The 22,048-nt window shown below is 40.5% G+C and overlaps 1 long non-coding RNA gene across 1 annotated transcript; it reads right to left on the bottom strand.

Moving 5' to 3' along the window:
• Nucleotides 1-1,489: 1,489 nt before the first annotated feature.
• Gm36544 lies at nt 1,490-21,024 on the bottom strand. Its single transcript, XR_374854.2, has 4 exons — nt 20,866-21,024; nt 17,077-17,242; nt 16,657-16,695; nt 1,490-1,574 (listed from the first exon to the last, which is right to left on the bottom strand). It is a non-coding gene; the product is annotated as a predicted gene, 36544 (long non-coding RNA).
• Nucleotides 21,025-22,048: the final 1,024 nt, after the last annotated feature.

The raw sequence follows: 22,048 nt of genomic DNA, 5'->3' as shown, positions 1-22,048 counted from the left end.
GAAAAGAAAAAAGATCAATTAGCAGAGGTCTCTAGGAGAAGGAGCCTATACTCATCACTAGATGAGCTCAAGGAGCCAGTTCTTAATAGTTCTGAATCAGATGAAAAGGCTATTAGGGCCTGGAAGGCGCTCTCCCGCGCAGGTGAAGCCACTGGACAACTAACAAAGATCGTCCAGGGACCTCAGGAGTCATTCTCAGATTTTGTGGCCAGAATGACAGAGGCAGCAGAGCGTATTTTTGCAGATTTGGAGCAAGCCGTACCTCTGGTAGAATAGCTCATTTATGAGCAAGCCACGCAGGAATGCAGAGCGGCCATAGCCTCAAGAAAGAACAAAGGTTTACAAGACTGGCTCAGGGTTTGTCGGGAGCTTGGGGGACCTCTCATTATGCGTTACTTCCATTCAGTATGAGAAATTTACTAGGGCAGCTAATTTGTCAAAAAGTCTTTCTCAGTATATGTTACAGAATTGGACGGCTGAATTTGAACAGACCCTTCGGGAATTGAGACTTCAGGTCAACTCCACGCGCTTGGACCTGTCCCTGATCAAAGGATTACCCAATTGGATCTCCTCAGCATTTTCCTTCTTTAAAGAATGGGTGGGATTGATATTATTTGGAGATACACTTTGCTGTGGATTAGTGTTGCTTCTTTGGTTGGTCTGTAAGCTTAAGGCCCAAACTAGGAGAGACAAGGTGGTTATTGCCCAGGCGCTTGCAGCTCTAGAACATGGTGCTTCCCCTGATATATCTATGCTTAAGCAATAGGTCGCTGGCCATTCAGCTCTTGCACCCCATGAGGCTAGTCTCATTGCACGGGATAGAGTGAGTGTGCTTCAGCAGCCCGAGAGAGTTGCACGGCTAAGCACTGCAGTAGAAGGGCTCTGCGGCACATATGAGCCTATTCTAGGGAGACATGTCATCTTTCAAGAAGGTTGAGTGTCCATGTGTCCTTCTCCCCAGGAAAAACGACACGGGAGCAGGTCAGGGTTGCTCTGGGTAAAATCCTGTGAGCCTAAGAGCTAATCCTGTACATGGCTCCTTTACCTGCACACTGGGGATTTGACCTCTATCTCCACTCTCATTAATATGGGTGGCCTATTGCTCTTATTAAAAGAAAAGGGGGATCTGTGGGGAGCCGCCCTCACATTCGCCGTTGCAAGATGGCGCTGACAGCTGTGTTCTAAGTAGTAAACATAATCTGCACACGTGCAGGGGCAGTTTTCCCGCCATGTGTTCTGCCTTTCCCGTGATGACAACTGGGCCGATGGGCTGCAGCCAATCAGGGAGTAATAAGTCCTAGGCGGAGGATAATTCTCCTTAAAAGGGACGGGGTTTTGCCATTCTTTTTCTCTCTCTTGCTTTCTTGTTCTTGTTCTTTTTCTTTCTCTTGCTTTCTTGTTCTTGTTCTTTTTCTTGCTTTCTTGCTCTCTCTTGCTTTCTTGTTCTTGTTCTTTTTCTTGCACTCTTGCACTCTTGCTCCTGAAGATGTAAGCAATAAAGTTTTGCCGCAGAAGATTCCGGTTTGTTGCGTCTTTCCTGGCCGGCCGAAACGCGTGTAAGACAGAACTGCATTCTTTAAGAAAACAAGTAACAACAAGTGATGGTGAGGATGCAGACTAAAGGGAGCCCTTGACAGTAGTAGTATGAGTGTGAAGTAGTCCAGCCACTATAGCACTAAGTATCAAGGCTTCTCAAAAAACTAAAATTTGCTTTACTACCTGACCCCCAGTTATACTATTCCTGGTACTAATTCTAAGAATACTAAATCAACTCACCAGTGAGATACTGGTACATCAATTATTACTACAATGCTTCTCAAGATAGTTGAGAACAAGAGCTGAGAACCAATATAACCAGAATCAGACACTCAAGATGCAGGCAGGTAGAAGAGTCTATATGAGTTTGCTTTAGGTGCCTAGAACACAGAGCTGTGGTCAGAGTTGTTGTCAGGAGGTCTCAGACGACTTTGGACTGTCAGAATGTCTTCTCAACATAACTTCCTTTTTCCCTAAGCAAGTAACCTACAAAATGGGCAAGATAGACACATAAACTCACCAATCACATGTCAGAATTCCCCCATATTCTCTTAGTTGCACTGGTTACACTTAAACAATGTAGGAAGAGACAACATTCAATTTGCCCCTGAAGAAACGCATTGAAATTCTAATGCCAGTATCTGAATAGAGCCCACCTTATTTGGAAACAGAGACTATATAGATATAACCCAAATCATATCATCATTTAAAATCAAATCACGCTAAGGATCTGGGCCAATGACTGTGTCCCTTTAAGAGCAGAAGACTTGACCAGCTCAGCAAGAAAACAATGATGCCTGGTATTGGAAACCTAGCCAGCCACCTAGGGCTAGGAAAGGCGTGGATCTTGAAGAGGAACCTACATCTGTCACTTTACTAAACCCCAACGAATTAGAAAGGGCAATCAGCAGATTCATCTGGAATAACAAAAAACCTAGGATAGCAAAAACTCTTCTCAAGGATAAAAGAACCTCTGGTGGAATCACCATGCCGGACCTAAAGCTGTACTACAGAGTAATTGTGATAAAAACTGCATGATACTGGTATAGTGACAGACAAGTAGACTAATGGAACAGAATTGAAGACCCAGAGATGAACCCACACACCTATGGTCACTTGATCTTTGACAAGGGAGCTAAAACCATCCAGTGGAAAAAAGACAGCATTTTCAACAAATGGTGCTGGCACAACTGGTGGTTATCATGTAGAAGAATGCGAATCCTTAAGTATACACTAAACACATTTCCTTATACATAGAGATAATTGTGATCCTCACTCTCATTAAGGAAACTTCTTTTTGCAACAGAGACTATAACAAGAAATCACAACCAATCAAATGATAGAGCCTAGTTCCAACTGATATAACTACAATGCAACTTTTGCACCTAAGGCTCAGATATCATTTCAGAAAAGAAGGAAGAAAGATTGTAAGAGCCAGAGGAACAGGGAACTTGTTGTGAGGTTGAGTCTTTAGGAATGTTAGAACCATAAAGTTTCATCAACTCAACTGCCTACGCATGAGCTGAATAAAGGGAACAACAGACATACTATCAAAAATGTTAAAAGCCCACAGGACCTCAACCAACTCCAGGCAACTAAGGAATGCTGAGAGCAGGAGAAATCATCTTTCTCAGGGGCAAGCATAACAATTTGTTATCTAATACAAAATATTCAGCCCACAAAACATAATACAAGTAACATACATGCCGAGCAAGTTGGACTTATATCTAAGAATATTTGTAGGTAAAAATGATTAATGAAAAAAGTTATGAATTAGGAAGATAACAAAAAGGGATGTATGGGAAAGTTTGGAGGGAGGAAACGGAAGGGGAAAGACTGTAATTATATTATAATCTCAAAAATATAAAATAATTTTAAAAAAGGAAAAGAAAAGAAAGAGAGAAGAGATTATTTGAAGACAGACAAATATTCCCAGGTCAAAAGCTGTGTAAAAGGGATGCAGAGACACAGTGGTGTGGAAATGTAGTGGTGCAGAGATGCAGTGGTGTGGAGATGGAGTGATGCAGAGACTTGTGGGGATACAGTGATGTAGTGGTACAGAGACAAAGTGATGCTGAGACACAGTGATGCAGAGATATAGTGATGCAGAGATATAGTGATACAGAGACTCAGTGGTATGGAGATGCAATGATGTAGTAGAATAGACAGAGTGAGGCAGCGACCCAGTGACACAAAGACACAGTGGTGCAGAGATGCAGTGATGTGGACATACAGTGATGAAGAGATACAGTGATGCATCTGCAACTCAAATAGTGTCACAAATTGTGAACACCCTACAGAAGCTCAAGAAACCAAGGATAGATCTCCCCTAGAGCTACAGTGAACTGCTTTCCACAAAAGAATGGAAGAAGGGAAGGAAAAGAGAGGGGGAGTGGGAAGAGTGAGAAGATCAGAAGCCCCACGTCTTGCCTGGGTTTGCAGGATTTAGGATTGTATCAAAAGGCACTCAATGGAGGGATGCTTAAACCAGACAATTGGCATGCTCTGTTCATGATTCTAGAAGATACTTATATGGGTAATAGGTTGAAGAAGAAACAAAAATTAAATGTCAGCTAGGAAGACAGTTATGAATTCCAACCAGAACGGTTTTTGCCAGGGTTGAGGGTGAAGAGCAAGGAAGTAGAAAGATCAGAGCAGGTAAGTCTTGGGTTTCACATTTCAGAACGATGCTTGTGGGATTCAAACTACTTTTCTTCAAGTAACTGGAGCTTCAACTCATTTTAAATATGAACGTAAAACATTTTAAGATCTTCATACTTACAATTCCTTGCTAGTTTCTATTCTCACAGTTGAAAGGCAATGTTACCTAATAGGACACAGAACCAGTCGCAAAACTGCTTCTTGCCTAAAGAGCTTTCTTCCTTTCTTCCCTAACATCTAGTCACTCAGAGAACTTTCTGGGATCATGATTTATCTGTGAAACACACCCCTGTCCCTCTTCTCGGCTCATCTCCACAAATCCTCTGTACTTTGGTCTCTCTTATTTTTGCCTTATAATTTCTTTCCTCCCTCCCTCCCTCCCTTCCTTCCTTCCTTCCTTCCTTCCTTCCTTCCCTCCTTCTTTCCTTCCTTTCCTCCTTTCCTTCATTCCTTCCTTCCTTTCCTTCATCCCATTGGGTGTTAATGATGAATCCTGTTTCATGCCATATGCTTGCTTATATCACCCCTGTGCTTTGACAAAACTATCCTCCCTGTATCTTAAACTTAAACGCCATCTTACAGGGAGAGAAACTAGATTCATTCCTATTTATGATTGATCTCTATTGCTCAAGGATCGGGCTATGTCCAACATGTAACCCTTATCTACAAATGATCCTGTATTGTCTCTTTCAGGAAATGGCAACCATGTCTTTGTTTTTAAAGTTGTTACAACCATCTTGAAATCCTACCTTTGTTTCAAAAGGTTATTATGACTGACCACCTTATTATGACCACCTTGTTATGTTCAGTTTCTACAAGCCTGCCTATTTGCCCGTGAAATCCCTCATTTGGAAACCCACTACCCCTGAGCTATAAAAACTGTATCTTCTCCGTGTCCAGTGCTGACCCCTTGACCGTCTCCATGTCTAATGCTGATCTCTTGAAGGCCACCTTAGGGGGAATCAACACTTGTTCACAAATAAAATGCTTGCTTTTATTAATTGCCTGCTTTAATTAATTTGGCCATGATGATTTGGGTAAGTGGTCTTTCTCCTCTTTGGGATAAACAGTTTCTGGAAAATAAACACCAAATCTAAGTCTTTTAAAAAAAATACAACCATCTGGCACCGTCTATGACATATTGTAGAAATTTGATTGATGATTGCCAAGTGAACAAAGACAGTAAGAGATGGGGAGAGCATTTGTTGACAGTTAATGATAGAATCATTTCTGATAAATTTACAGATACTCAGACTGTCTCTCTAGATCAGACTCAAAGAACTCTGATTCATATGCATATTTACTACGTGGTCCATTTGCAGCAGCAAGAGGTTGAGGACTACTTGGGCTGGCAGGCCTGTCTAAGCATTCCCTCCTCCAGCATTGGCTTTAAAGTAAGCCGCTGTCCCTATACTCTGGTGCTGGGGATGCAAGCACAGCTTTTTGTGTTAGTGTGGCAATCACTTGACCAACTAAGGCATCTCCTGGTTCCTATTTCTTTTTCTTGGCTTGACACCTTTCATTGTCATTGAGTTTATTTAACACATCTTTAATAAAGTTATATTTCCATATGGATACAATGTGGTTTATTGAACTAAACCTCCCTTTTTTGTTAATTTATATAACTTTCAGTTTCTCATACTAATATGAATGCCTAAGTTTTAACATTAAAATACTTTTCAGTAGCCCCAGCTTGACAGTAATATTATTTTTCAGTTTGCTGCTTGAAATGATGTTTCAAGGTAAAGTGTTTATGAATTCAAAAATAACTCTGTAGTCCATTTTTCCTGAGCAATATCTCAATGTTTCTACCATGGTTGCCCATATACAAACAAGATGCACCATGTCATCCTTCCATTGCTGTATATGAATGTCTTGCAATGAACTTCAAGCCCAATTCTTGCCCTGTCACTGTCTCTAGCAGTTGATAGAAATTAGAAAATACCAATCTTGCAATTTTACTGGTAAGAACACTAAAGTTCAAAGCAAAGAGTTAGAAAGGTTCTACTACTGAAATTAATATGTCTGTGTTTCCCACTACAGCTCTTTGCTGTGTTGAGACAGGGTCACACTATTTATTTCTGGGTCCCAGGGGACCTTGGACAGGGCTCTTGCCTAGCTCTAGTATCTTTATCCAGGAAGTGAGGAACCTGGATACTCCTTTATCCTTAATGTTTCATGCTGATGCTTCCCTGGAGGATCAGGGCTAGACCCAGAGCCAGTGGCTGTCTGACCCTTCTTGGTCTGTTCATTGTCATTCTTTCCATTTTCACATCACCACCTCAGACTCTGTGACAAATCTTCTTTGTAATTTCCCTAGCAGGACTGCATAACAGTTCTAATCACCAGAGGACAGGCTGCTGAGCAGTCTGAGGTCTGCGGTTGGGGTCGGGGTGGGGCACACACCTTGTCTTCTATTTGCATAAGAACTGGGATTTGTTAGTCAAAACCTGTAGGAATAAATTGCCTTTAACTTTTCCTACAACTCTGTCCTTCGGCCTTCATTTGTACTTATATCTCTGCTGGGTGTTTGTTCCTCTGTTTTTAAAACATGGAACCTTGTGCATCTTGACTAATGGGATCATGAACTCTGCAGAAAAAATGCTATTATTTTTGCTATGAAAAGTGGTCTATTTGTTGGGTTATTTCCATTTAAACACATTGTTAAAGTAAAACAAATGAAACAAAACAGGACAAAAGAGCAACTGCCATCTATTTCCCAGCATGATGGGGAAAGTGGAGAGAAACTGAGAGAAGCCCCTGGACTTTGGCTCCATGCTCATGAAGACTGCAATGGAGATGTTACCAAAGAGAATCCACAGTGGGAGCCTAAATTTATCCCACTCTGCAAAGAACTGTCCTACATTGACTTCAGGACACTCTTCTATGTGCAAAAATGACAGCACATCTTGCTGGATCAGTGTACCTACCACAAATTATCAGGGACATTGGTTAAGTGCTTGTTCTAGACAAGAACAGGCCTGGCAGAGAAGTCTTCACCATCCCGTTAATGTAAAACTTAAACCAAACTGACAGCCATTAGAGTGGCTAGAAACTCTATGGATCCTTTGCAGTGAAGATTGTGTGGGGATATTGGGTGTGATGAGTTTTGTTGGTTGTGTCAAAAGCCCGGAAAAGAAAGGAACAGCTGTGGGGTTGGGGACAAAATGCCCTGGATATGGGTGTGGAAGTCAGCATCTCGGTTTAAACAGGGATAATCTGATTGCAAACAACTCACTTCAGCCCTTGAAGCATGTTTTCGAATCCACTTATAAAGAGGGAACAACAATAGTCTTTCGCAATCCCACCAGGGACGTGATGAGAGCAACCCACCCAGGTGACGGACTTAAAAGGATTTTGTGAATGATAAATGTTCACAAAATGATAGAAGTAAAATTTAGTTAAGGCCCTTTAATTTTGTTTTTACATTCCAAAGAAATGTAAAAGTCAGTATGTTGGCATGCAGGTGATTCCGCTAGACTCCTCCCAGTATAGCAATGGCGGATGCTTCTATCATCACCTGCTGCCAATACCTGCTTTCAAGTGTGGTGGCGCACAAGCTGCCTTATAAAAAGGATTCTTTGCTACCTCAGCCCTTTCTCACTCTCTTTTTCTCTCTCTGTGTTTTCATGTATTCCCGGTCTCTCTGTCCTTCTTTCTGTACTTCTTTGAACCAACCTCCACCCCTGTCTGCCCTATGGCTCTGCTTCTGAATGTCTGCCTCTACCCCTTCTTCAGGTCCTCACTCCCCATCCTTCCCTCAATAACCCCCACCCTCATACCAGGTCTATCTCATGGTGTGATTTCTCAGGGGGAGGCCTTGGCATGGCCATCCAGGTACCGCTACCTGCTTGTGTGTGTGTGTGTGTGTGTGTGTGTGTGTGTGTGTGTACCATAACACAGTGTGACTTTATTTTCTTATTCTCATACTTAATGAACTGCTTATCCAGAGGGGAGCCAAATACTATTCTCAGTCTTACATCCTGAGGTGTATGATCCCTGAATGCTCTTGCTCTCCTGGGATCTGACTGAGAGTCTTGCAGGATTGCAGCGCCAGGCTCACTCTCCCTTCTCACCATTGCACTGTCAGGTTGGCAGCATCGACCCCCACATAGCTTCCTGCTTCTCAGTGGATAATCCAGCTGAGACCGTGGTTGGGTCTGAAACACAATAGAATGGCTTGTTTCCTCTTTGATGTATTAATATTCACATGACAAATGTTAACTTTTTTGCACACATCATCAAGAGCTTTTTAAACCATGATTTCATGTGCCACAGATTATGAATATTTTGTCCTGCAAATCTGAATTTCTTCATGTTTATCACTCCTATCAGTTACGCTTATGTCCATATCTCCCGGTGTCAAGTTATATTCTGAGCATCCTGTATTGTGAGCATCCTTTTAGAAGGCTATAAGAGTCTGCAGATTCACCATTAAGCACAAGAAGAATTGCACAGTGTAATCCTGAAGACATGCTTTATAGCCACAGGTGCATGCTGCTGACTCAGTGGGCCACCGGTGACTGCTCTGCTGGCAGACATGGCAGACAGTGTGTACCAGGCAGCAACAATCTCACTGCCGCCATGCAGTGCGCACAGCCAAAATCATCACCAGGTGACTTCACAGGAAGTCATGACCCATTGCTTCTTTTAAGAAGAATGGAGTCTGTACATTAATGTGGAGAGGCAAGGCTTCTTCAGTTTTCCATTTGGTGCCCAGGAGAGGTGGAAGAATACAAAGAGTTACTGTGCGCAATTCCCTGTGACTTGACAGAGGCGTGTTTAAAGGACAGCGTCTGTACCAGGGAGCCACAGACTTGATCCTGCTATGCTCCTAAAGTAAATATTTATCCTTAATTCAGTCTAAATGAATATTGAACTCTCCTATTATTTTTTTTTCTCTTGCTATTTTCTCATTAAAATCTCTGATGCTATGTCTCCACAGTTTCCACAGACAACAGGTCTCCTGCTCATTATACACCATCTCCGAGATTTGGGACAAAGGTCACTTAAACAAGAGAAAATCATGTTAAAGAAAACGTAGGGAGAAATTTGAATATAGCAACAAGTATGGATGTGTTAGAAATTTAATGAGTTTTTAAGACTTTTTCTTTCGAAAAGAATTCAAGACAGGAAATGATTTGACTTCCAACTTTTATATCATACAACATTGTTAACATACCAATTTATCTTCTTTTGGAAATACGAATACTTAATAACATATTGGCTCCTGCTGAAGCCATAAGCCAATTATATATCTCTACAAATAGGTTCATTTTGTGGAGAGATGGGAACGGGACTGTATAGAGGAGATGCAAACTAAATCTAAATTCCTTTAGAAAGGCTGAGTAAGAGCTATTTAGACATGAAATCAATTATAAATGACAATTTTTTAAGGAAAAAAAATCTAGGTTTTATCTTTTTTCAGAATCAAATATAAGACTTGACTGGAATAATGAGAAAGACATAGTAGGGAATTGTGATAACTTTGTTCATTGAACATCTCATGTGCCAGGCAAGTGCTATGTAAGTCTACCAAGCATATGTGGACCCACTGCATTGGGAGTAACATTCTAGGATTTCTCATTTTGTGCCCTCCTCCCCATGCATGTTGGTTATAGTGACTGGCATAGTCTTTCATTGGCCACAGAGTACGAGGGTTCAGGAGTGGGACTCCTGTGACATCTCTACTGTTCTAAAGATGGATCTTGACAAGCACTTCCCAAGACAGAGTTTTGATTTAGAAACATCTGGAAATGCCATTCACTGGCTTCCACAAACTATATTGCCCCATGATTGTTTTATTTATAGAGCTGTGCTTCATTGTTTTATTTTAGCATTAAAATTATGTGAATATGATAGTTATAGAAGAATGTAACTAGAAGCAAAGCAGGAAAAATATAAAACATTTGATAAAGGTGCTGCCTTGCTAGGTTGCATGGTCCTAATTGATATTAACTGTATGATATGCATATGGAGTATAAAGTTGCTTTGACATAAATGGTCAGCAGGGTTGGGATTTGGGAACCCACGAACTTCATTTAAAAATATCAGTAAGACTTTAAACCATTTTAGTCCCAAAAATCTGTGAGAGAGTTCTAACTGTCCTAATTTTACCATAAAATAATTATAAATAAATAATATTCTGCTCAAAATTATATGTATAACTGTGATGGTGATGGAGTTGGGATATAAACCCAAATCTGTCACAGCCCAAAGTTGAGTCTCTATGAGCATGATCACAGAACCTATGCCTGTCAAATAAATAAATTTCTTAGCAGATAAGAGTTTATGAACATCCTCCAGTAACCATGGCATTGTTCAGAAAAGCCTCAGAACCTGCCATCTATCCTATGATGATATGGATGAAGCTCACAAAATAATGTTCCTGTCTGTAGATCCTTTGTCCCCATGCAGCTAACAAGAGTCTTTGTGTCTATAACTTGTGTACATATTGAAAAGGACCAAGACTTTAGCTCCATTGCTATTTCTTTTTTTAAATGATGTAAGACTTTGTTGCCTCCCAACTAAAGGCCATCTACCTGTGCTGGAGATGTTAGAATTCTGTACATTGGATGCAAATAGTTTCATCAAATGTAGCCTCAGAGAGACTTTCTGAGTAATTCATCATGTGTAATTTGAGAACAATAACACAGGATGAATTATGGTCTGCCTGGGACTTTTTCTATAGTATACATTCTACAAGAGACCAAAGAATACTACGAATATATCCAAAGTGCTAAGGGGAAGTAGCTGCCATGTCAAGTGCTCTCCCCAGTTCACCTATAATTTAGTTAGATCCAGGGCCTCAATTTTTTGAGGGAGGCTCAGGGAGGCAGAAACAGGGATAGAAATTGAGAATAGTAAGATTCAAATGGGAAATGACCGGGCACTGCATCCATCAGCTGAACTGAGGGCAGCTTGGAGACAGATTTGTAAGGGAGCTCCTGACATTGTGGCAGTCACAAATCTTTCCTGTTGCTGTGATGAGTTCTTTAGGGACACTTCTCAACACCGGATTCACAGTACTATTCACAAAACCACACACTAATAGCTCCTTAAAAAAAAAAAAAAAAAAAAAAAAAAAAAGCTCACACTATCAGCAATGATTTCCTTTACTAAAATGCCCATTCTCAAGATAGTTTTAATAATAGTGCTCACCCTTGCATGCAAAAAAAATGTTTATTAACAACAAGTTTGCCCATAATTTTATGTAATATATTTATATTATAGAACCAGGCAGAGGGCTGTTCCAAATTTCCCTCAAGTGCCTGGTCCCTCTTCCCAAGGTGCTATTTGTTTATTTCCTGATGTTCTTCTCAAGTAAAGTGCTATGTTTTATGTTTTTAATATTCCCCATATCATTTAAAAATGTGAGTGTACAAATCTTAATAAAACTCTCAACCATCAAAATAAAATAGTTAAAGTATAAAAACGATGGATTCACAATAAAACTTTTTAATGAAATGGATAAAGTAGAGGCAGCATATGTAACAAGCAAAATAACTAATATTTCTTAAAAAAATAATAAAGTCACACATAAAACCTGTCAACATGGGCTGGAAGGTAGCTGTCAGTGAAGTGTTTTCGAACAAGCATAAGGACCTGAGTTCAATTCCCCAGAACCCACTTTTATAAAGTATACTTGTGCTTGAGATTCCAGTGTTGTGGAAGCAGAGCCAGGCAAATCCCAAGGCTCACCGGCCAACCAACTGAGCTTTCTTGGCAAATATGAAGCCAGTGAGAAATCCTACCCTTAAAGAAAAGATAGACTACTTTAAAGAAACTGTACCCAAGCTGTCTTCTAGCTCACACACATGTGTACCTGCATGCACACAAACAAATTTTTAACCCCAATCTGTGGTTTCTATACCACCTTGATCATTCAGTTCCCTGATAAAAGGCACACACACACACACACACACACAACCTTTATATATATAGTAAGCCTTAAACAACCCCAAAAGGAAATTGGGAAAATGGTTAAGTAAAATGAAAGCTAGCTGGTGTCATTTGTTGTCCAGTCTCCATGTGCTGAGAAAGTTCAGGGCTTAACTGAGGACCTGATTGGTACAGGCTGAAGGGCTGGATCAAGTGAGCTAGCTGTTCTGAAAATGTCTTTAGAGGAAACAGCTTTGCTGCAGTTGAGGTATGATCCAGCAGAGAGGCAAAACACTGGGTCTCAGCATCTCAGCATCCCTGACAGTGAGTCCTGTCAGGGGTGCCCTCCTGAACTTTGACAGTGAGTCCTGTCAGGGTGCCCTCCTGAACTTTGACAGTGAGTCCTGTCAGGGTGCCCTCCTGAACTTTGACAGTGAGTCCTGTCAGGGGTGCCCTCCTGAACTTTGACAGTGAGTCCTGTCAGTGAGTCCTGTCAGGGGTGCCCTCCTGAACTTTGACAGTGAGTCCTGACAGGGTGCCCTCCTGAACTTTGACAGTGAGTCCTGTCAGGGTGCCCTCCTGAACTTTGACAGTGAGTCCTGTCAGGGGTGCCCTCCTGAACTTTGACAGTAAGTCCTGTCAGGGTGCCCTCCTGAACTTTGACAGTGAGTCCTGTCAGTGAGTCCTGTCAGGGGTGCCCTCCTGAACTTTGACAGTGAGTCCTGACAGGGTGCCCTCCTGAACTTTGACAGTGAGTCCTGTCAGGGTGCCCTCCTGAACTTTGACAGTGAGTCCTGTCAGGGGTGCCCTCCTGAACTTTGACAGTAAGTCCTGTCAGGGTGCCCTCCTGAACTTTGACAGTGAGTCCTGTCAGGGGTGCCCTCCTGAACTTTGACAGTGAGTCCTGACAGGGTGCCCTCCTGAACTTTGACAGTGAGTCCTGTCAGGGTGCCCTCCTGAACTTTGACAGTGAGTCCTGTCAGGGTGCCCTCCTGAACTTTGACAGTGAGTCCTGTCAGGGGTGCCCTCCTGAACTTTGGTTCTGTCTTGTTGATCTTGCTAACCTCCCTCTTTTTGTCTGTAGCCAAGATCTTCAGGGGGTCTTATTTTCAATTATTTGGATGGAAAATATAGCTTTTCTTTTCCTGTTAGAACAAATGTAGACTCTCCTCCCCAACATAACATTTACATTCTTCATTTTAGAAATAGGACTTGTATAGGCTGATCTAATTCAGCAGTCTTTTCTAAAATCCAGTACACCTTAGCAGTTGTGCTATTTTTCTCATTGACTTTTAAAAATTTTAACTTCAAAAAAGGCATATTTTAAACCATCCTTGGGAGATATCATGCCTCCCTCCTGTTCTATGAGCATTCCCTTCAAAGTGCTGTTAAGTCTTTTTATAATGCTTGACCTGTAAGCTATATCCAGAATAGGCTTCATGCCATCATGTTCATAAAATCATTGTATTTTAATGGACATGTATGTCTGAGCATTGTCAGTTTTAATCTTGCAAAGGCATCTCCAAGATAGCCATCATCTCTAATAAATGTGCAATCTCAGAATCGGACTCCAGGCAGATGTCCGTTGGAATTCGGAACAACTATCAATTGTACTATGTATCAATCTGTGCACGTATTTCACTTCTCCAAACTCTATAAAATGAAACATAAAATCCATTGTATGGCATTGCTTTAACTTAGCATCAATAAGCAGAATCCAGATTCTTAATTCAACATATTGCGTCTCTATGGGCTGCCATTTTAATTTCTCCAGCCCCAGTGGAATCTTCCTGTCTGGAACTACATCCTTTGATGTTTTTGTAAGTTCCAGATTGGATTCTTCTGAAGGTTTCCTATTTCGATTTAAAGATTCTTCTAACCTCTGTTTTATTGCCTCTAATTTAGTATCTAGTTTCTCAGTCTCTTCTTTCTCTAAGTCTGACTTATTTTGATTTCTTCCAAAGATGACATAAAAAAACTGTAATCATTGAGAAAAAAAAAGCCACTTGTATGCTGATAAGTGAGGCAAGATCATAAGGGATCCAGAAGTGTTGTGTCATTGTGTTTCCTTCCACACCAAGTAGAGAATATTTTTACAATTTCAAAATTTATCCCTATGGACTTTATGACATTTAAATCAAATATGTCTCTGTAATTTTTACACTTAGCTTCTTTTTCTCTCATTGTTCTTTAAACTCAATACTTACCAGTTTAGACTTTTGGGGCATTTAATTCCTACTTTGTGCTTCGTTAGCCTGGCTTCAGCTGTTCAGATAGCTCAGGGCTCCTTTTTCAGCCTTTTGCCAGCCCTGACCAGGTCTCTCCAACTTGCCCAGCTACTGCGTGGCTTTAGGCCTTCATCCCCGGACAGCTGCCAGTAGTCTCTGGCCCACATTCCCTGCCATGCTTGGTTGGGCCAGCACCTTTCACCAGACAGCGGGCTTGGGACTCAGTGGACCCAGACTAGGTTGCTGTTCTTCTCCAGGGGCCTCAAGCTGTGCGTTCCACCAAGCAGAGAGCTGGCTTTCCAGAGCAGATTGAAGCTTTTGGGAGAATGGCAGCCTGAGTTTCCTCCCAGGTGCTGTAGTTTTGCTGGTCCCAAGCAGTGTAGCCTCAAAACTGCGTTTGTTTGTCTATCTACCCGGCAGCTTGTCTCAGATAGTTTGGTACTATGTACAACTTCAGGTGCACCAAAATATAGAACAACCAATTTAAACTTATCCCTAACTAGCTTAATAATAAATGAGACTCAGACTATGGTTATTTCATTTGGCTTTGATAATTACTGGGGGGGCAATCCCTAATCTACTCTTTTAACTGCTGGTCTGGCTACTTCCCCAGCGGTGTACCCCAGATACTTGTGTTTCTCCTGGCCACGTGCTCATCGTCCATACCCCTTTAGGTCAGTTTCCTCCTCTCTTCTTGTTCTTTTTCCTTCTTCCCCTGTCTCTCCCCCTCCAACCAGATCACTCCAACCTCATGCAGCTCTAATCCCTTCAGTAATTGGCTGTAGCCAAATTTATTTAACTAATAGTTATAAATCAAGGAACAAGGTTTACACAAAAGCTTGTAAACACGAGAAGTCACTGGTGGGCCTAGACCGTCAGGTATGGAATTTAGCATTACAATACAAGTAATGGCTCATTTGACATAGAATGAATTTTCTTCTGGAAAGAGAAAGTAAAAGAATGGGCAGGAATATTATGCACGGCATCTTCTAGGAGCGTTTGAAACTATATAGTAATTATTTAGAACATGTGTTTTGCAAAGGAAGTTGGTATACTGATATTATCATTGGACTAAATAAACTTTCAGGAACAAAAAAATTGGTGACTTCTTGATCCATCTGCATGCTTGTGCATGATGTATGTATGTGATATATATGTGTAAAAAATACGTGTATAATGTGTGTGCATATCATGTGTCCTTACATGACTGTGGGCATGCATGTGGAAGTCAGAGGACAACATTGAATGTTGGTCCTTGTGTTCTATCCAGTTCTATCCAGTTCTTACTGCTTCATATATGTCAGGCAAGCTGGTCTGTGAGTGTCCAAAGATTCTCCTGTCTCCAACTCCCATTCCTCTCACTCCCATATACACTGAGATTACAGACAACCATTGGTACTACTGAGTCATACCATAATTCTGGAGAAAACTCAGAAAACCAGTCCCTACCTTCATTCTGTCTAACAATAGAGATAGATGTATTCACCCTGTTCCTGACCGCCTCCCAAATATACTTTGAATGTATGTAAAGAAAATAAGGCAGATTATATAGTAGCATTTTGTTTGTGTGTGTATAGAAACACATGTATACACACAAAACTGTTTAGAAAACTAAGCCAACAATGAGACTTTTATTCACCAAAAATGCCTTTGCTATTGACTTGTTGGAATTCACTTCTATGAACTGTTCTGAAGATTAGAAGGAAAGAGGAAATATTCTCATTAAATGTTTCATTTAATGAGAAGACTAGAGCTCTCTCTCACCAATGAATACAGACACAAAACCCTTAATGCCAGATGAGTACACGGAATCCTGTATTTTCAATGCATGGTGGAGGAGTAAGGCCCACTCAAGGACACATAGATTAATCATTGAAACTCTATTAGGCATGTGTTCATGTTTAAGCAAAGTAAAGTTGTTCACAATGGCTTAAATAGTTGTTCATGTTGTTCAGACAAGAAACTTGGAGGCCCATTTGCTGTCCTCGCTTACTGATTTATCATCAGTAGTGATTCCCCAGTTCCTCTGGGATGATCTGTTACAGTACAAGCTGGTTTCAAACTCACAATGCTCCCATCTCAGCCTCCCAAAGGCCAAGATTACAGGTGTGCACTACCATGTGTGGCTAGGAGTGATTTTTTTTAAGCCTTTTTCTCATGTAAAGCTGCTGCCTGCTCCAACCTGGATCCCAAGCTCAAGGAAGCAGTTAGAAGCGAAGGGTTTTACCTGCTATGTGTTCCCCCAGCTTCCGACCACCGTCTTTACAACAGTTCATTTACAAGCCATTGACTCTACTGGACTTCTAGCTGAAGGGAAAGGTGAAAAAAATAAAGGTGTGTAATCATTTACCTCTTGTCAGTGCTGCCCCAGGTGAAATCAGGATTTCATCTGCAAGAGCAACGAGTTATTATTATTCAACATGTAACATCTGCCTTATGACCCTAAGAATCCACTAAGGCAGCAAAGTGAGAGAACATTGAAATGATCACCTCTTTAGATTAAAAAAAAAGTAATTAGTAAACAATAAAAATTGCTACCAATCCAGAAATTTCAAATAACTTTTCTTAATACACATGGAAAATCTTCTAGAAAACATGGGACTTAATGTTTAATCTTTTTGAAAGAGTATTTAAAGTGAGAAGGAAAAGAAAAACCAAGGATGAAGGTTATCCATGACAAGTATAATAATCTACAACTGCAAACTATATATTCATATAGAGATGTGAATTATTGTATGTCTGTTCATTCATACAGTGAGATGCTGCTTACCAATGAAAATGAATAGTTCATTGTCGACATAGATGCATTTAAAGCATATTGGAAGACACTAAGTGTGAAGGACCCTTAGTAAAAGCTTCAACTTGGTAGGATGTTGTGCATCCTTCATGAACACCCGCCTTACAGATCAATGGTAGCTTTTATACCACCACTTTCTCTGGAGAAAGAAAAAGAGGAGACAAGACTAATGAGGTTATTAGAACTGATTAGGTTTGAACTGATTAGAAATATATTCTTTGTAGTCTATTCTACATGTTTCTAAATGTTTTTCCTATCTCATAAGGATTAAGAATTCAGGCATGTCTTCTGCCTCTTGCTGAGGTCTCTCCTGTGTCAAGCTTTACAATGCTAACTATCCAGTGGCTTTCCCAAAGCTCTGTGTATATCACACAGAACTGGAAGTTGTAAATGGGTTCTTCCATCTGCTCTTTGGCCCTTCTGTCCCTTCTGACACCTTGCAGAGGCCCCTTAATTGGAAGCCTGAAGTTGCTTCTGATCTACTCTGTTTTTAAAAACCCTTGTAATCATTTTCACCATAACAGAAATGTATCTCATAGATACATTCCCAGATGAACAACTTATAGCAAACAAAACAAAAACCTATCTGCTTCAGGCGCTGAGTGTTAGCACTTTGTACTATGTCACATACACATCTGTCTTCCTTCTTGCCTGTCAGCAGTCATGCTACAATTTTCTCCAAGATGGAATCACATTTCCAAGGTGGTCAAAACTAGGAAAGCTTTGTTAGTTATGGTCTATGGCTGAAGGCAGCCACGCCCTCCCACCTTCGATGAATCCAAAGCTCCTACCCTTTGTCTCAGTGAGGACTTCCTGTTCTACACATGTGTTCCTTGAGGATGGGGCTCCACCCATGCATTAACTGTGCACTAGAAACAAAACTTAAAAATTTGGACATGGTATCTCATTTAACCTTTTATAAGAGTATTATAATTTATTCTTATGAAAGATAAAGTAATTGACATCTTTCTATTAACAAGTCTTTTTTCATAGCATCAATCTTTTTTGTTTCCTGCTCTCATTCACCTTCCTTAATAAGAAACAAATCCGAAATAATCCCAAACTTAATAAGTCAATGCAGTTCAATTTTGAATAAAGATAAGGAGTAGATACAGTGGAAAAGCCACAGAATTAAATACATCAAAAGGCCTATTGAAGGCATGGAGCTTCATTGTATCAATATCAATGAATAATACTCTGATGGTTAGGAATGTCCACAGAGTTTTCTTTCATTTTCCACGTTGGCCATGAACTGATGTTCTCGCTGTAGGAAGCTGCAGAAGTTGTTTTACCCAATGGAATGATAAGGAGTGATGTGTGTTACATGAGGGAAGGAGCTTTAAGAATGTACAACCTTCACTCCTGTAAGCAAGCAACACTAATGGAATTCATTGGGTCTTTGAAAAACAGATTTGAAAGTGGAAGGGGAGGGGGTATTGGGCGCTAGTGAGAAGGGAAATTGGACAGCTGGAACAGGAAAGAGCAGAGAGGGTAATGGAGTATGTAAATATGACTGAAATAATTATGTACGTGTATAAAAATTTCAGAATGAAATCAACTATTATTTATAATTAATGTAATAAAAACACTCTGTAAATCTCTACTGTCTTATCTTGCTCTCTGCCACAAAAACAAAACAAAACAAAACAAAACAAAACAAAACAGTGCCCTAGATTCTGACTTTTCTGACATTTAGTATCTCAACGTTAAAATAACCATGTAGCTTAGAGTCACTAGGTGACCTTCTGTGGCCATGTGGTGTTAATTAGATGTGATAGTTTACTGTATGAACACACCAGGGTGTGGAGATTGCTTGTTTATTGCAGTGGATCCTAATCTATCCTGATTAATATGAAAAGGACTTATGCTAAGTGTCATCTTGTCACTCACTGCAACAGAAAATGAACTAGTTGTTCTTAGTATAGAAACAGAAAAACATATTTGCAGCTCTGTTCATATTTTCTTTGTTTTCAATTGTTAACCTAATCATAGAAAACAACACACCCACCCCCCCATATATATATGATATATATATCCATATGTAAGCTTACTATAAGCCATTGTTTGAAATTCTTTAAGAATATTAACTCTGTTTCTGTCCACAACAACCCTGTAAAGTGTTATTTTTATCTGTTTTGTAAAATAGGAATACTAAACAGAGAGATTAAGGCTCTTGCTTAAGATCACATGCTAACAAGTAACAGGAGCTGGGATTTCATTCTTGGGGGTCTGATTCCGAAACATACTTTAGACTTTGATGTTCTGTGTAATTCTATACTTAAGGCTATTCGGAGAGCTTGAAATCTGCTTCTGAAGTACAGAGAATATAGCTCACTGCAGACACCAGGTATTCGTCTCTGCCTGCTTTGTTTTAAACAATGGTTCTATAACTCCTCTGGGTAACCCATCTCTTAACATCCAGCCAACATGGTTTGCATGGAAGTGACCCAATTCTCCTCTAAAGGTATGCCTAAATCTCCTTGTCCTAGCTTTGAATTGACCAGTGGAAGAAGTTGGCTCGTTTCTGGAGGAAAAAAAAAGGTGTAGTAGCTGGTTTTATATGTCAACTTGATATAAGCTAAAGGCATCAGAGAGAAAGGAGACTCAGTTGAGGAAATGCTTCCATGAGATCCAGCTGTAAGGCATTTTCTCAACTAGTTATCAATGGAGGAGGGTCCAGCTCACTGAAGGTGGTATCATCCCTGGGCTGATAGTTCTAGGTTCTACAAAAAGGCAGGCTGAGCAAGCCAATAAGCAACACCCCTGCATGACCTCTGCAATCAACTCCAGATTCCTGCCCTGAGTGAGTTCCTGTCCTGACTTCCTTAGTGATGAACAGCAATCTGGAAGAATAAGATGATTCAATCCTTTCTTCGCCAACTTGCTTTTTGATCATGGTGTTTCATCATAGCAATAGAATCCTAACTAAGATGGAAGGCTTCTTCTTTTCTCCTGTAATTGAACGGGTTGCAGTTGTGAGATAGGGTCTATGGCCACATCAAAGTGCTCAGAGATGAGAACAAATATCACACACCCTGAGATGGACCCGATCATGGGAAGCAGTGCAAAGGGCCACAGGTTGTTTTATACACGCTGAATCTAGCCACCCTTGAAGGCAGCTGTGTCCACACATGCCCGAGTTTCAGGAGCCTACTGATTTCTCTTTTCACTTTAATCACTGCCAAGTGTAGAATGCAGGAAGTAACAATTTTATGATAAAATGTGCCAGGTTCTACGCTGTCTTCTTTATACGGTAACTGAGGGATTCACACTCTTGGAAAGATAAATGTTTAGAGATGGAAAGGCCTGAAAGGAAAGAGAAAATGTATAGGTCTGCAGCAATGAGTAGAAAGATCATACATTTGTGATCATATTGACTTGATTTTAAGTCTTCTATGCTACATGCCATGAGACCTTGGCCAGACTTTATCCCTTCTTAACATTAGCTTCCTTATTTAAAACAACAAAACACAAGATTATATGACAAGAATTATTATAACCATAATCGATACAGTGATGACTCAGAAATGTGACAGTTTGTTGGTAGGATCAGAAGAAACATGTCTCTCTAGACCATGGTAAGTACTCATTAACTTACAGCATCCCTTCTAACGAAGCAGATTGCTGAAGGTCACACCCAGCGTGGGGATGAACCAAGGATTTGCAACCCAAGCTGACAAAATTCAAAGCTTTTCCCATGGAATCAACTCCCAGCTAAAAACACAAAACAGTGTATTCGGCTCATGTGTGGAAATTGCTTACCCATTAAAATGTGGAGCTCGCAAAGCCAGTCTTGCTAGATGAGTCATCTCTGTTGGGATCTGGAGCCCTGGCACATAGTTCTGGCAGTCACCATGTTGTATCCAGCATACCCCATGGCTCACAGTGCTACAGGATACTCTGTTTGTCTTTCCTCTGCACACAGACTCGATGGGAAATACTCTTGACCTCTTAAGTCTAGTGCAGACTCTCTTGCTGCCAAATTCCAAAACAGCCATAAAATGTGACCTGTACTCTTAGCCTCTCAGAAACCTCCCTGGTGGAAACTGGCCTAACCGCTCTGCCTGCACTTTCATGAGAGTCAGCTCAGATCAACAGTTCCCAACTCTGGCTCATGATGTATCTTTGGTTATGTCAAGGACATTCACAAACAAGACACATCTAATTTATGGATTACTGAGCTGGATATCAGTGGAAAGGACACTTGCCCCTATATGATCATATTGCAAAGGAGAAAACTGAGACCAGGGAAAATAACCCACAAGCTCCAATAACAAACCCAGCCTGGTTCAGCTCCATTTCTTGATCCGCTCCCTATACCACCTATAATTTGAGGTAAGGAGCTGCAGAGGGAACCCTACATTTAAAAATAAGGATTTCTAGATTTAAGAAATAAGAACATAGAATCACTAGTTAAAATTAAATCTTGAGTAAGTAATAATTTTAAAAAACCTGCTTGTATGAGCTAATTGTTCTTTATCTGATGTTCAAATTCTACTCATCATGCTAAATTTTTATCTTGCAAACTTATCCTAAAACAAATAAATAATACTGTGTTTTCTACCTTAAGAAAAAAAATAAGAAAAAAAAATGAAAGTTAAATTCTGGCTTAATTGGCGAAAACCTTAAATAGAGAGAGAGAGAGAACATAAAATCTTATTAATTAAAGCTGAAAATAAGCAATGACTGGAAAGGAAGTTATCTGATGTGCTGAAGAACAAGGAAAAACCAAACCAGGAGGACAGTGGGAGGAAGCAGTCCTCTGGGGTACGGAAGGCTCTCTGCTATCGGCATGAACACCTTTACACACCACTCAACTTTTCCTCCAGTGCTGATTTGTGCAGGCACTTCCTGGCCCCCACTTCTCCTCTGACCATACACTATTAAGCTACTATGATAAAATAGTGAGAGTTTGAACTTTTTAAGTCAAAGTTCTATACTTCAG

This window comes from Mus musculus, chromosome 2 (genome assembly GCF_000001635.26).
Source record: "Mus musculus strain C57BL/6J chromosome 2, GRCm38.p6 C57BL/6J".
Lineage (NCBI taxonomy): Eukaryota > Metazoa > Chordata > Mammalia > Rodentia > Muridae > Mus > Mus musculus.
The sequence above is the reverse complement of the archived record's forward strand: the minus strand, read 5'-3'. Positions and strand labels throughout refer to the sequence as shown.